Consider the following 13,416-nt stretch of genomic DNA (forward strand, 5'->3'; position numbering starts at 1 on the left):
CCTGTATCTATTTTTCAGTTCTGATAAAGAGTCACAGATCCAAACTGTAAAGTAAGGGTCACCAACCCATCGATCGCGATTGACCGGTCGATCTTTGAGACTTTCCCAGTAGATCCCGAAGAAAAATCAAAAATAAATACACAAATACTGTTGTAATGTGAGCATTATAAAAGTAAGTAATACTAATTAGGATAATAGTAATATAGCAATATTTTCGCTAAAAAGCTGTTTGTAGAGAGAGATTGTTTCCAGGTTGCGGGGGTTTAGTTCTGTTCTTTCTGCCCAGTGCGCATGCGAATAGCTCCCCCGCCATGCACCGCGTATTCAGCATAGCCTGTGCTGCATCAAAGTGACCAATCAGATTAGATAAGAGTGCAGACTGTCGCAAACATCAATATACGGCAGTGGTCCCCAACCTCCGGGCCGCGAAGCATGCAGTGGTAGTCGGGATGCACACAGCACATCTTTAAGAAAAAAAGCCGAAATAAACAAGTTAATTAATTAAGTGCCACCCAGCACGTAAATGTTGGCTCAGATCAGAGGCGACGCAATCGGCAATCGCTTGTGATATCCTGATAGCACAGCGGAGGCTCCACGAAAAGCGGCGAAAACATACAAATTCCATCCAGAATGGGAAGAGGAATTTCTATTTACCTTGGTGAAAGACAAGTGTGTATGTATGTTGTGCCACCAAACACAAGCACTGACTAAAAGAGGGAATCTGGAGCGGCACCACAACAGCAACCACCAGGAGTTTAAAGACACCTACCCCCCGAAGAGCGCAATTCGTGCCTGGAAAGTTGAAGAGCTGAAATCGGGTTTGAAGGCCCAGCAATCGTTTTTCACAAAACATGGTGCTCAAAATAAGGCTGCTATTGAAGCATCATTTCGTGTAAGTCACCTTTTGGCTAAACACAAGAAGCCTTTTACAGATGGCGATTTATTCAAGGAAGCAATGGTCATTACCGCAGAGACTGTTTTAATGACTTTAAAAACAAAAATGGCATCACAACCGCAATACATAATATACTGCTTGGCCCTGCAACAGTGACAAGGAGGGTAGAGTCACCATCAGAGGACGTGAGTATTTTTCACTACAGTTGGATGAATCCCTGGATGTAATGCAAACAGCTCAGCTTGTAATTGTCAGAATGGCTTTCCAGGATTTTACAACAAAGGAGGACTTCCTCACTCTTTTGCAATTAAAGGAGAGAACGAGAGGCGAGGATATTTACAACGAGTTTAAAAAATATGTCCGTGAAAATGACACCCCCATTCATAAACTGGTGGCAATTACTACTGATGGGGCTCCAGCAATGCGCGGCGTGTGCCTTGGTTTTATAGCACTAAAAGTCAGTGCCTACTTCAGGTTAACTTATTATGTGAAATTGCATTTTCACAGATGAAAATTATTAAATCTAAGTACAGGAGCTGATTTACTGACAATCACCTCACTAGGGTTGCCAACTTTCTCACTCCCAAATAACGGACAAAAGTAGCAGTCAAATCCCGGGACATTTGTGTTTACCCCGAGAAAGACTACCATGACTATGAAGCCTTGCACGGGCACCTGTGTGCGCATGCGCGTACGTACCGATTTTTTTAATCCCAATCGGTTTTAGCTTAATTTTCATTATTTCTACTTTATATAGGCTGTGTATTTATCATATCATTCCTGCTTTTACTATATGTTAGTGTTATTTTAGGTTTTATGTGTTATTTGGTGTGATTTGGTAGGTTATTTTTTTGGGTCTGGGAATGCTCAAAATTTTTTTCCATATAAATTAATGGTAACTGCTTCTTCAGCGTAAAGCATTTCGGCACGAAAGGTTTCATAGGAACATTCTACCGGGGGGGGGTGGAATACGGGACAGTTGGCAACCCTACACCTCACACACTGTCTCAGACTGGCTGTCTGTAGTTATGAGCCAAATTTCAGGGAACTAGCAGAAAGTATTCAGCCCCAGTCATCACACTGAGTGCAACAGTCAATTTTTATTCATTTATTTTTCGTGTTGAAATAAAATTAAATAATAAAACTTAGAATTAAAGGTGTGAAGTATTGTAATATTCTTAAAGAAAGACAGCTATGGCCTGTTTGATATGCTAGTTACAGTGTTCTCTTATTTGAATTAACTTGAAAGTTTGACAAAAGTATTTTGTGTAATTCAAATACAATTCGCCCAAATAAAAGGCCTCAAATTGGAAGTACAATCTGAGCTGTTTTCTCTCTAAATGATTTAGTAGGTAGATCTTGCCTTTCACTGAGGTCGAGGTAGGGGATCTTGGGCTTAAAAAGGTTGGTGACCACTACTGTAAACTGATTCTCTGGCCTACTGTGTTTTTTTCAGCTTTTTCTAGTTTATACAACGTAATTGTTGTACTTTGCTGAATTCATAAATGTTCCAGCTTGTACTCCTTCTTCCAGTCCTGGTGAAGGATCTCGGCCAGGAATGTTGACCCCTTATTCATTTCCATTGATGCTGCTTGGCCTGCCGAGTTCCTCCAGAATTTTGTGTGTGCGTCTCCAGCACCTGCAGAGTGTCTTGTGTTTTTATTTATTGTATGGACTTTATATTTTGCATAGTCACTGGTAACTGTACAACCAGATGCACCAAACCAGAACTACTGCAGCACTGCTGCATATACTGCAAAACCAGGAGAATGTAACTAACCAGCACCAGGTCGCATTACCAGTGTTCAGGCAACTGACTTCACCTGGGGTTGAAGGCTAAGAAAGCAGTACCCATCTCACTCACTGCCTATTTTATAGTTTCTGACAGCACAGAATATGGCATTCAGCCCATCCAGTCCATGCGAGTTTTCAGTGCATTCCTATTTGCTCTGATCTGCTAATTACGTTTGCTGATGACACTACACTGATTGGCCTCATCTCAAATAATAATAAGGCAGCCTACAGAGAAGAAGTTACCACCCTGACACAGTGGCATCAAGAAAACAACCTCTCCCTCAATGCCACAAAAACAAAGGAGATGGTTGTGGACTACAGGAGGAATGGAGACAGGCTAACCCCTATTGACATCAGTGGATCTGGGGTTGGGAGGGTGAACAGCTTTAAGTTCCTCAGCATCCACATCACTAAGGACCTCACATGGTCTGTAGATACTGGCTGTGTGGTGAAAAAGGTACAACATCACCTCTTCCACCTCAGACAGTTGAAGAAGTTTGGTATGGGCCCCCAAGTCCTAAGAACTTTCTACAGGAACACAGTCAAGAGCATCATGACTGGCTGCATCACTGCCTGGTATGGGAACTGTACTTCTCTTAATTACAGGCCCTGAAGAGAGTGGTGCGGACAGCACAGCGTATCTGTAGATGTGAACTTCCCACGATTCAGGACATTTACAAAGTCAGGTGTGTAAAAAAGGCCCAAAGGATCATCGGGGACCCGAGTTACCCCAACCACAAACTGTTCCAGCTGCGACCATCCAGGAAATGGTACCGCAGCATAAAAGCCAGGACTAACAGTCTCCAAGACAGCTTCTTCCGCCAGACCATTAGACTGATTCATTCACGCTGATACAATTGTATTTTTGTGATATTGACTGTCCTGTTGTACATACTATTTATTATAAATTACTATGAATTGCACATTGCACATTTAGATGGAGACATAACGTAAAAATCTTTACTCTTATGTATATGAAGAATGTAAGTCAATTCAACTCTATTCCTTAGTAACTGATTTTCACGCGCATATCCAACAACACCCCAAATTTTCATACCACCCAAACTCATTAAAGGGTATTTTTTTTATACTGGTCAGTAAGTAGCCAATCAACATGTCTTCAGGACAGGGGAAGAAATTGGAGCACCCAAGGGAAACGAGGCTGGTCACCCTAACCAGCAAGACCTGTGCAGACAGCAGCTGGAATCGGGATTGAACTTGGGTCATTGGAACACTGAGCAGGCACTCGCTGTCGTGCCATGCATTGTGGGGTCAGTATGGTCCACGTGATAAATTTAAAATTAAAGGACATTTATAAAATCTAGGAGCCCTGCAACATCTGTTGCACACTGTGATAGTTTAAGCGAACCACCTTTCTATCTCTAGCATTTGTATCTAACCTTAGAAACAGAAAACCTACAGCACAATACAGGCCCTTCGGCCCACAAAGCTGTGCCAAACATCTCCTTACCTTAGAACTATCTAGGCTTTACCCATAGCCCTCTATTTTTCTAAGTTCCATGTACCTATCCAAAAGTCTCTTAAAAATAAGACTCTATCGTTTCTACCTCCACCACCGCCGCCGGCAGCCCATTCCATACATTCACCACTCTGCGTAAAAAACTCACCCCTGACATCTCCTCTATATCTATTTCCAAGCACCTTAAAATCATGCCCTCTTGTGCTAGCCTCTGACTATCCACACAATCAATGCCTCTCATTATCTTGTACAGTCGGGATTGGTTCTGAAACCACCCCCCCACCCCCGCGGATATCAAAAAATGCGGATGCTCAAGACCCTTATTTAACCTGACTCAGTACGGGTGGACTTAAGGACCCAGGGCAGCACAGCACCCGCCGCCCGCAGTGTTTCTGTTCCTTTGACTTATAATACCTAATACAATGTAAATGTCCTGACGAAGGGTCTCGGCCTGAAACGTCGACTGTACCTCTTCCTAGAGATGCTGCCTGGCCTGCTGCGTTCACCAGCAACTTTGATGTATGTTGCTATGTAAATAGTTGTTATACTGTATTGTTTAGAGAATAATGACAAGAAAAAAAAGTCTGTCCATGTTCAGTACAGACGCAAACATTGTAGCTCTTCTGGGAACGCTGATGCTGCCTTGGCATCATCCGATCCCGATTCTCCTGTGATCTCTAAGTTCTTGAGGCTGTAGCGTTTTACGTAGCTAGCCAGCCATCCCTAGCACTAACACTTCCACGAATTTCAGCTTCTTTCTCCTTTATTGTGCGAATGCTCGATTCATTCTTACAGACCTTACGGCCCACTTCAGAATGCGACACGCCACTTTTCAAAAGATCTAATATTTCTAATTTCTCGGCGAGAGAGAGCACTTTACGCTCCCTCTTAGCCTTTGAGGAATTGCTTTGACCACATAATTCTTTTTAGGAGCCATTTTTTCACAGAAACAAAGTACTGAACGAACGAGACGCGAGGCGAACAATGCTCGAACAACGAGTGCTGGAGAGAGAACTTCCAGGTTTTCCCGATTCACGGTTGGTTGAATTTGCGTAGGCGGAACTCGCGGATAAGGAGGGCCAACTGTACACCTCTATCAGGTCACCTCTCATCCTCCGTCGCTCCAAGGAGAAAAGGCCGAGTTCACTCAACCTATTCTCATAAAGCATGCTCCCCAATCCAGGCAACATCCTTGTAAATCTCCTCTGCACCCTTTGTATAGTTTCCACATCCTTCCTGTGGTGAGGTGACCAGAACTGAGCACAGTACTCCAAGTGGGGTCCGACCAGGGTCCTATATAGCTGCAACATTACCTCTTGGCTCCTAAATTCAGTTCCACGATTGATGAAGGATAAAGCACCATATGCCTTCTTAATCACACAGTCAACCTGCACAGCAGCTTTGAGTGTCCTATGGACTCAGACCCCAAGATTCCTCTGATCGTCCACACTGCCAAGAGTCTTACCATTAATACTATATTCTGCCATCATATTTGACCTACCAAAATGAACCACCTCACACTTATCTGGGTTGAACTCCATCTGCCACTTCTTAGCCCAGTTTTGCATCCTATCAATGTCCCGCTGTAACCTCTGACAGCCCTCCACACTATCCACAACACCCCCAACCTTTGTGTCATCAGCAAATCCTCCACTTCCTCATCCAGGTCATTTATAAAAATCACAAAGTGTAGGGGTACCAGAACAGATCCCTGAGGCACACCACTGGTCACCAGCCTCCATGCAGACATTAGTGACATTTCCACCAACCATATCACGAGACATACTGCCAACACACCAACCCCAGATGCCCAATGCCAAAATGCTTAAACACATTTCCCCACACCCTAACACCACCATCTTCACACAGGGAAACTCCCTATCTTTTTTCGGGGCCTCCCTTCATAACTCCAACCACTACCTACTTCCAAATCCACCCTCCACTGCCAAATCCACTACCCACTGCCAAATCCACTACCCACTGCCAAATCCACCCTCCACTGCCAAATCCACTGCCCACTGCCAAATCCACCCTCCACTTCCAAATCCACCCTCCACTGCCAAATCCACTACCCACTGCCAAATCCACCCTCCACTTCCAAATCCACCCTCCACTGCCAAATCCACCACCAAATCCACTACCCACTGCCAAATCCACTACCCACTGCCAAATCCACTCTCCACTACCCACTGCCAAATCCACCCTCCACTTCCAAATCCACTACCCACTGCCAAATCCACCCTCCACTTCCAAATCCACCCTCCACTGCCAAATCCACCACCAAATCCACTACCCACTGCCAAATCCACTACCCACTGCCAAATCCACTACCCACTGCCCACTGCCAAATCCACCCTCCACTTCCAAATCCACTACCCACTGCCAAATCCACCCTCCACTGCCAAATCCACTACCCACTGCCAAATCCACTCTCCACTACCCACTGCCAAATCCACCCTCCACTTCCAAATCCACTACCCACTGCCAAATCCACCCTCCACTGCCAAATCCACTACCCACTGCCAAATCCACTACCCACTGCCAAATCCACCCTCCACTGCCAAATCCACCCTCCACTTCCAAATCCACCCTCCACTGCCAAATCCACCACCAAATCCACTACCCACTGCCAAATCCACTACCCACTGCCAAATCCACTCTCCACTACCCACTGCCAAATCCACCCTCCACTTCCAAATCCACTACCCACTGCCAAATCCACCCTCCACTGCCAAATCCACTACCCACTGCCAAATCCACCCTCCACTTCCAAATCCACTACCCACTGCCAAATCCACCCTCCACTTCCAAATCCACCCTCCACTGCCAAATCCACCACCAAATCCACTACCCACTGCCAAATCCACTCTCCACTACCCACTGCCAAATCCACCCTCCACTGCCAAATCCACTACCCACTGCCAAATCCACCCTCCACTTCCAAATCCACTACCCACTTCCAAATCCACCCTCCACTGCCAAATCCACTACCCACTGCCAAATCCACCCTCCACTGCCAAATCCACTACCCACTGCCAAATCCACCCTCCACTGCCAAATCCACTACCCACTGCCAAATCCACTACCCACTGCCAAATCCACCCTCCACTGCCAAATCCACCCTCCACTTCCAAATCCACTACCCACTGCCAAATCCACCCTCCACTGCCAAATCCACTACCCACTGCCAAATCCACTCTCCACTACCCACTGCCAAATCCACCCTCCACTGCCAAATCCACTACCCACTGCCAAATCCACCCTCCACTGCCAAATCCACTACCCACTGCCAAATCCACCCTCCACTGCCAAATCCACTACCCACTGCCAAATCCACCCTCCACTGCCAAATCCACCCTCCATTTCCAAATCCACTACCCACTGCCAAATCCACCCTCCACTGCCAAATCCACTACCCACTGCCAAATCCACCCTCCACTGCCAAATCCACTACCCACTGCCAAATCCACCCTCCACTGCCAAATCCACTACCCACTGCCAAATCCACCCTCCACTGTCAAATCCACCCTCCATTTCCAAATCCACTACCCACTTCCAAATCCACTACCCACTTCCAAATCCACCCTCCACTGCCAAATCCACCCTCCATTTCCAAATCCACTACCCACTTCCAAATCCACCCTCCACTGCTTGGCTCATGAAGTGTCACCAATGACCAAATTAACTAATACCACTCATCGTCATTAACGAGAAAATGGAGGAACAGCTAACCCACAGACCATCTTCTCCACCTCCCGTCCACACTGACCCACAGACCACCTTCTCTCATTCAGTCCACACTGACCCTTATCCATCTTCTCCACCTCCCACCCACACTGACCCACAGAGCACCTTCTCCTTCTTGTATTTGCACAGTTTGTTGATTTTTGCACATTGGTTGTTTGTTGGATGCAGTCTTTCATTGATGGTATTAAATTTGTTGGATTTATGGGTTTGCCCGCAAGTGAATCTCAGTTTTATCCGGTGACATAAATACTTTGATAATAAATTTACTTTGAGCTTTGTCCTGTTAACACCAATCCCATTTTATTCACCCCACTCTACAACATTCTTGGGTGGAGTGAACTCACTATATCTACATTCAACTCCTTCTTGACTTTCCACTATCCATTTCCACAGCCTCCCTATTCAGGTTGCATTAGGAATACTGTGCAGAATTCTCTTCTTTAGTAAGGAATCATCTACAAAAAACATTTGCAACAATGGCACCAGAATTAAGAGATTCCAATTATCATGAAGGTCAATGAAAGAATTTATGGATGACCTGCCTTTAGTTACAAACAGAATGGAGAACATATATGTGGGAGAGACCAGAAGCAGAGGGTGTGAATGTAAAATCATTACTGATAAAAGTAATAGTAGAGTCAGGAGAAATATCTTTCCAGGGAGAGTGGATTCAATGTGGCACTTACACAGGATACACGTAGATATTGATGGACAACGTTTGGATATAAGTAGATGAAAGAAGTGGTTATTATTCCTGAAGGCTGGAATGAGGGAGATGGAATGGGAAACTCATCCAGAATATCAAAACGCCAACACAAACTAGTCAGATACGGAGATTTTGTTGTAAATTTTACAGACTAGTCACATACAGAGGTTTCATCAGAAACAAGAGAAAATCTGCAGATGCTGGAAATCCGAGTAACTCACACAAAATGCTGGAAATCAGCAGGCTAGGCAGCAGCTATGGAAAAAAGTACAGTCGATGTTTTGGGCCGAGACCCTTCAGCAGGACTGGAGAAAAAGATGAGGAGGAGTAGATTTAAAAGGTGGGGTGGGGAGGGGTGACAAGCACAAGGTGACAGGTGAAACTGGGAGGGGGAGGGATGAAGTAAAGAGCTGGGAAGTTGATTGGTGAAAGAGATACAGGGCTGGAGAGGTGGGGGATCTAATATGAGAAAACAGAAGCTCATGGAAGAAAGAAAAGGGGGGAGGAGCACTAGAGGGAGGTGATGGACAGGCAAGGAGATAAGAAGAGAGAGGGAAAAGGGAATGGGAACTGGTGAAGGTGGGGGGGGGGGCATTACAGGAAGTTCAAACAAATCAATGTTCATGCCATCAGGTTGGATGCTACCCAGATGGAATATAAGGTGTTGTTTTCATTGTAGGTTATACAGACTAGTCAGATAAGGAGATTTTACCCCACCCTGTTCGGCATCTTCTTTGTAGTCATGCTGAAGCATGCCTTTGGAACATCAACTGATGGTGTCTACTTCCACACCAGATCGGACGGGAGGCTGTTCAGTCTGTCCCAGCTGAGGGTGAAAAACAAGGTTCATGAAGTACTCAAACAACAGGAATTCTGCAGATGCTGGAAATTCAAGCAACACACATCAAAGTTGCTGGTGAACGCAGCAGGCCAGGCAGCATCTCTAGGAAGAGGTACAGTCGACGTTTCAGGCCGAGACCCTTCGTCAGGATGATAAGTACTCATCAGGGACATGTTGTTTGCAGACGACGTGGCACTGGCAACACACTCTGAAGAGCAACTGCAATGCCTCATGGACAGCTTTCCAAGAGCCTGCCAGGACTTCAGCTTGACTATCAGCCTGAAGAAAACCAACGTCTTGGGCCAAGGCATTGAGCACCCCCCTGCCATTACCATCAACAACTACGAGCTGGAGGTAGTTCACAAGTTTGCATACCTTGGCTCCACCATCACAGACAGCCTCTCCCTAGACCCCGAGATCGACAGACAGATCGGACGAGCAGCCGCAACATTCGCTAGGCTGACAAAGAGAGTCTGGGAGAACAGAAAGCTGATGGCGCTCACCAAAGTTGCAGTCTACAGGGCCTGCGTCCTCAGCACACTGCTTTACGGCAGCGAGACCTGGAGCCTCTACGACAGATAAGAGCGGCATCTCAATGCCTTCCACCTTCGCAGCCTGAGACACATCCTGAACATCACGTGGATTGACCGAGTCACCAACAATGAGGTCCTGGCCCGCGCCCAGATGCCCAGCCTCTTCACCCTGCTCCAACAAAGCCGTCTCTGCTGGCTGGGCCGCGTACACCGCATGTCAGACGGGACGATCCCGAAGGACCTGCTGTATGGGGAACTGGCCTCCGGCAAGAGAGCACAAGGGCGGCCCCATCTTCATTTCAAAGATGTCTGCAAGAGAGACATGAAGTCACTGGACATGAACGTCGAGAGGTGGGAGGACATCGCAAGCGATCGCCCGCACTGGAGGCTGGAACTACGCAGAGGTCTAAAAAGAGGAGAAGAGAAGCTGAGGCTTGCTGCTGAAGAAAAGCGCACTCGTCGGAAAAACAGCACCAAGACAACAATGGAGGACAGCGCCTTCAAGTGCAGTCACTGCAGCCGAGACTGTCACTCCCGTGTGGGCCTCTAAAGCCACAACAGATGCTGCTCTAACACAGACTGAAGCAAGATTTTCCAGGTGCAGATCCATGGTCTCGTGAGACTAACGGATGCCACAACTGTAGACCTTACAGACTAGTCACATACAGAAGTTTTATTGTAAGTTTTACAAACTAGTCAGATCAGGAGATTTTACTGTAGACCTTACAGACTAGTCACATACAGAAGTTTTTATTGTAAGTTTTACAAACTAGTCAGATCAGGAGATTTTACTGTAGACCTTACAGACTAGTCATATACAGAAGTTTTATTGTACTGCTGCATTCTGTTATTCCACATAATTAATATAAAGAGAAAAGGAAGGAAGTCAATTATACTCATTACATAAATGTAAAACAAATTTTAAAAGGAGTAGACAGGAAGGAAATAAAATTAATTCAATCATCAAAATGATATAGGATAGACAGCATCACAGAACTGGTAATGGATATCCAGTACAGAGGAGAAACAGACAGACAGTTCTGCTGAAAGCATTGCAGTGAGTTTCTGCTGCCCCCTTCTGGCCATTTCCAGGATAGCAGAAGAATACTGTAGTCTATAGCAACAGCCATGATCCACTCCTACCAACGGAGGGCCTCAAATGCCCTCTAGTGGATCAACGGCATTCAAGAAAGATCACTTCAAGATTGTTTAATGTAACTTCCAGTACATAAGTGTAATGGAGAACATAATAATAGTAAACCTGCATTTATGAAGAAGAACTCCAATAATCTGACACCGGGATGCTGGAAGGGTAAAATATCTGGCCAATTGAATGTAATTTGTTTCATGGCCCAACACACTTCAATTCACTTTGTTGAAGTGAGCATAAGGAGAGTGTGAGTGTAAGTTTAAGGAGAGAAGGAAGGAGAATGGGGTTGAGAGGGAAATTAAATTAGCCATGATTCAATGGTCTAATTCTCAGAATCAGAATCAGGTTTATCACCACCGGCATGTGTTGTGAAATTTGTTAACTTAGCAGCAGTTCAATGCAATACATGATATAGAATAAATCAATCAATCAATCAATTACAGTATGTGTATATTGAATAGATTAAAAATCATGCAAATAACAGAAATACCAAATAATAAAAAAAGTGAGGTAGTGTCCAAGGGTTCAAAGTCCATTTAGGAATCGGATGCCAGAGGGGAAGAAGCTGTTCCTGAATCGCTGAGTGTGTGCCTTCAGGCTTCTGTATCTCCCACCTGATGGTAACAGTGAGAAAAGGGCATGCCCTGGGCGCTGGAGGTCCTTAATAACGGATGCTGCCTTTCCGAGACACCGCTCCTTGAAGATGTCCTGGGTATTTTATAGGCTAATACTCAAGATGGAGCTGACTAAATTTACAACCCTCTGCAGCTTCTTTCGCTCCTGTGCAGTAGCCCCTCCATACCAGACAGTGATGCAGCCTGTCAGAATACTTTCCATGGTATAACTATAGAAGCTTTTGAGTGTATTTGTTGACATACCAAATCTCTTCAAACTCCTAATAAAGTATAGCCGCAAACAACAGGAATTCTGCAGATGCTGGAAATTCAAGCAACACACATCAAAGTTGCTGGTGAACGCAGCAGGCCAGGCAGCATCTGTAGGAAGAGGTGCAGTCGACGTTTCAGGCCGAGACCCTTCGTCAGGGCATCCTGACAAAGGGTCTTGGTCTGAAACGTCGACTGCACCTCTTCCTACAGATGCTGCCTGGGCTGCTGCTTTCACCAGCAACTTTGATGTGTGTTGGTTGAATAAAGTATAGCTGTTGTCTTGCCTTCTTTAAAACTATATCAATATGTTGGGACCAGGTTAGATCCTCAGAGATCTTGACACCCAGGAGCTTGAAACTGCTCCCTATGTTTTATTCCAAACCATTAGATTTGCAAACAATGAGAATGCTGATATTTAGGGTTTTACTGTTACTTGGCTTCACTGTGAATCTTAATTGTGCAATCAGATAATCATCTTCTAGGTGCTCGAGACTACCAATTGAAAAAATTAAATGGAACTGACTGGGGAAAAATCCTTGTAACACACACAAAACACTGGAGGAACTCAGCAGGCCAGGCAGTATCTCTGGAAAAGAATAAACAGTTGACGTTTAGGGCCGAGACCCTTCGTCTGGACTCGGCTGAGTTCCTCCAGCATTTTGTGTGTGTTGCTTGGATCTACAGCATCTCCAGATTTTCTCTTGTTTGTGAGGGGTCAAAATTCTTACTGCCATTATTTAGGGAAAGCTTCTTATAAATTTAAATAAGACCATAAGACATAGGAACAGAATTCAGCCATCTGGCCCATCGAGTCTGCTCTGCCATTCAATCATGGCTGATCCTTTTTACTTCTCCTCCTCAACCCAGTTCCTGGCCTTCTCCCCGTAACCTTTGATGCCATGTCCAATCAAGAATCTTATAAAAATCTTATAAAAACACACAAAGAACATCTGATCCTGTTCATTGCCTTCATTCTCCCACTTTCTTAGACATAAGATCTAAAACACTTTTCACTGCACACTACTGTGTAGCAGATTGTTTCAGTCCTTTATAAATTTGCAATAAATTACCTTAAGCAATGTTTCTCTAATTTAAGCTTTCATCACCTAGATTAGATTTAGAGGCTGCCTGAAGATAATATTTGATTGATGTCCCTTCTATTTAATGTTCAAAGTTCAAAGTAAATTTATTATCAAAGAGCATATATGCCACCATACATAACCGTGAGATTCATTTTCTTGCGGGCGGGCATTCACAGTAAATAGAAGATACTCATTAGAATCAATGAAAGACTGCGCCTAACAGGACCAACAGCAAACAATGTGCAAATACAAGAGACAAAAACTGAGCAAAAACAAAAAAGAAATAATAATAATAGATAAG

The 13,416-nt window shown here is 44.9% G+C and overlaps 1 protein-coding gene across 1 annotated transcript in view; it reads right to left on the reverse strand.

Moving 5' to 3' along the window:
• pdzd8 (PDZ domain containing 8) overlaps positions 1–13,416 on the reverse strand; it is a 258,403-nt gene that overhangs the window by 149,902 nt on the left and 95,085 nt on the right. The window lies entirely within an intron of this gene.

Source organism: Mobula hypostoma, chromosome 19 (genome assembly GCF_963921235.1).
Source record: "Mobula hypostoma chromosome 19, sMobHyp1.1, whole genome shotgun sequence".
Classification (NCBI taxonomy): domain Eukaryota; kingdom Metazoa; phylum Chordata; class Chondrichthyes; order Myliobatiformes; family Myliobatidae; genus Mobula; species Mobula hypostoma.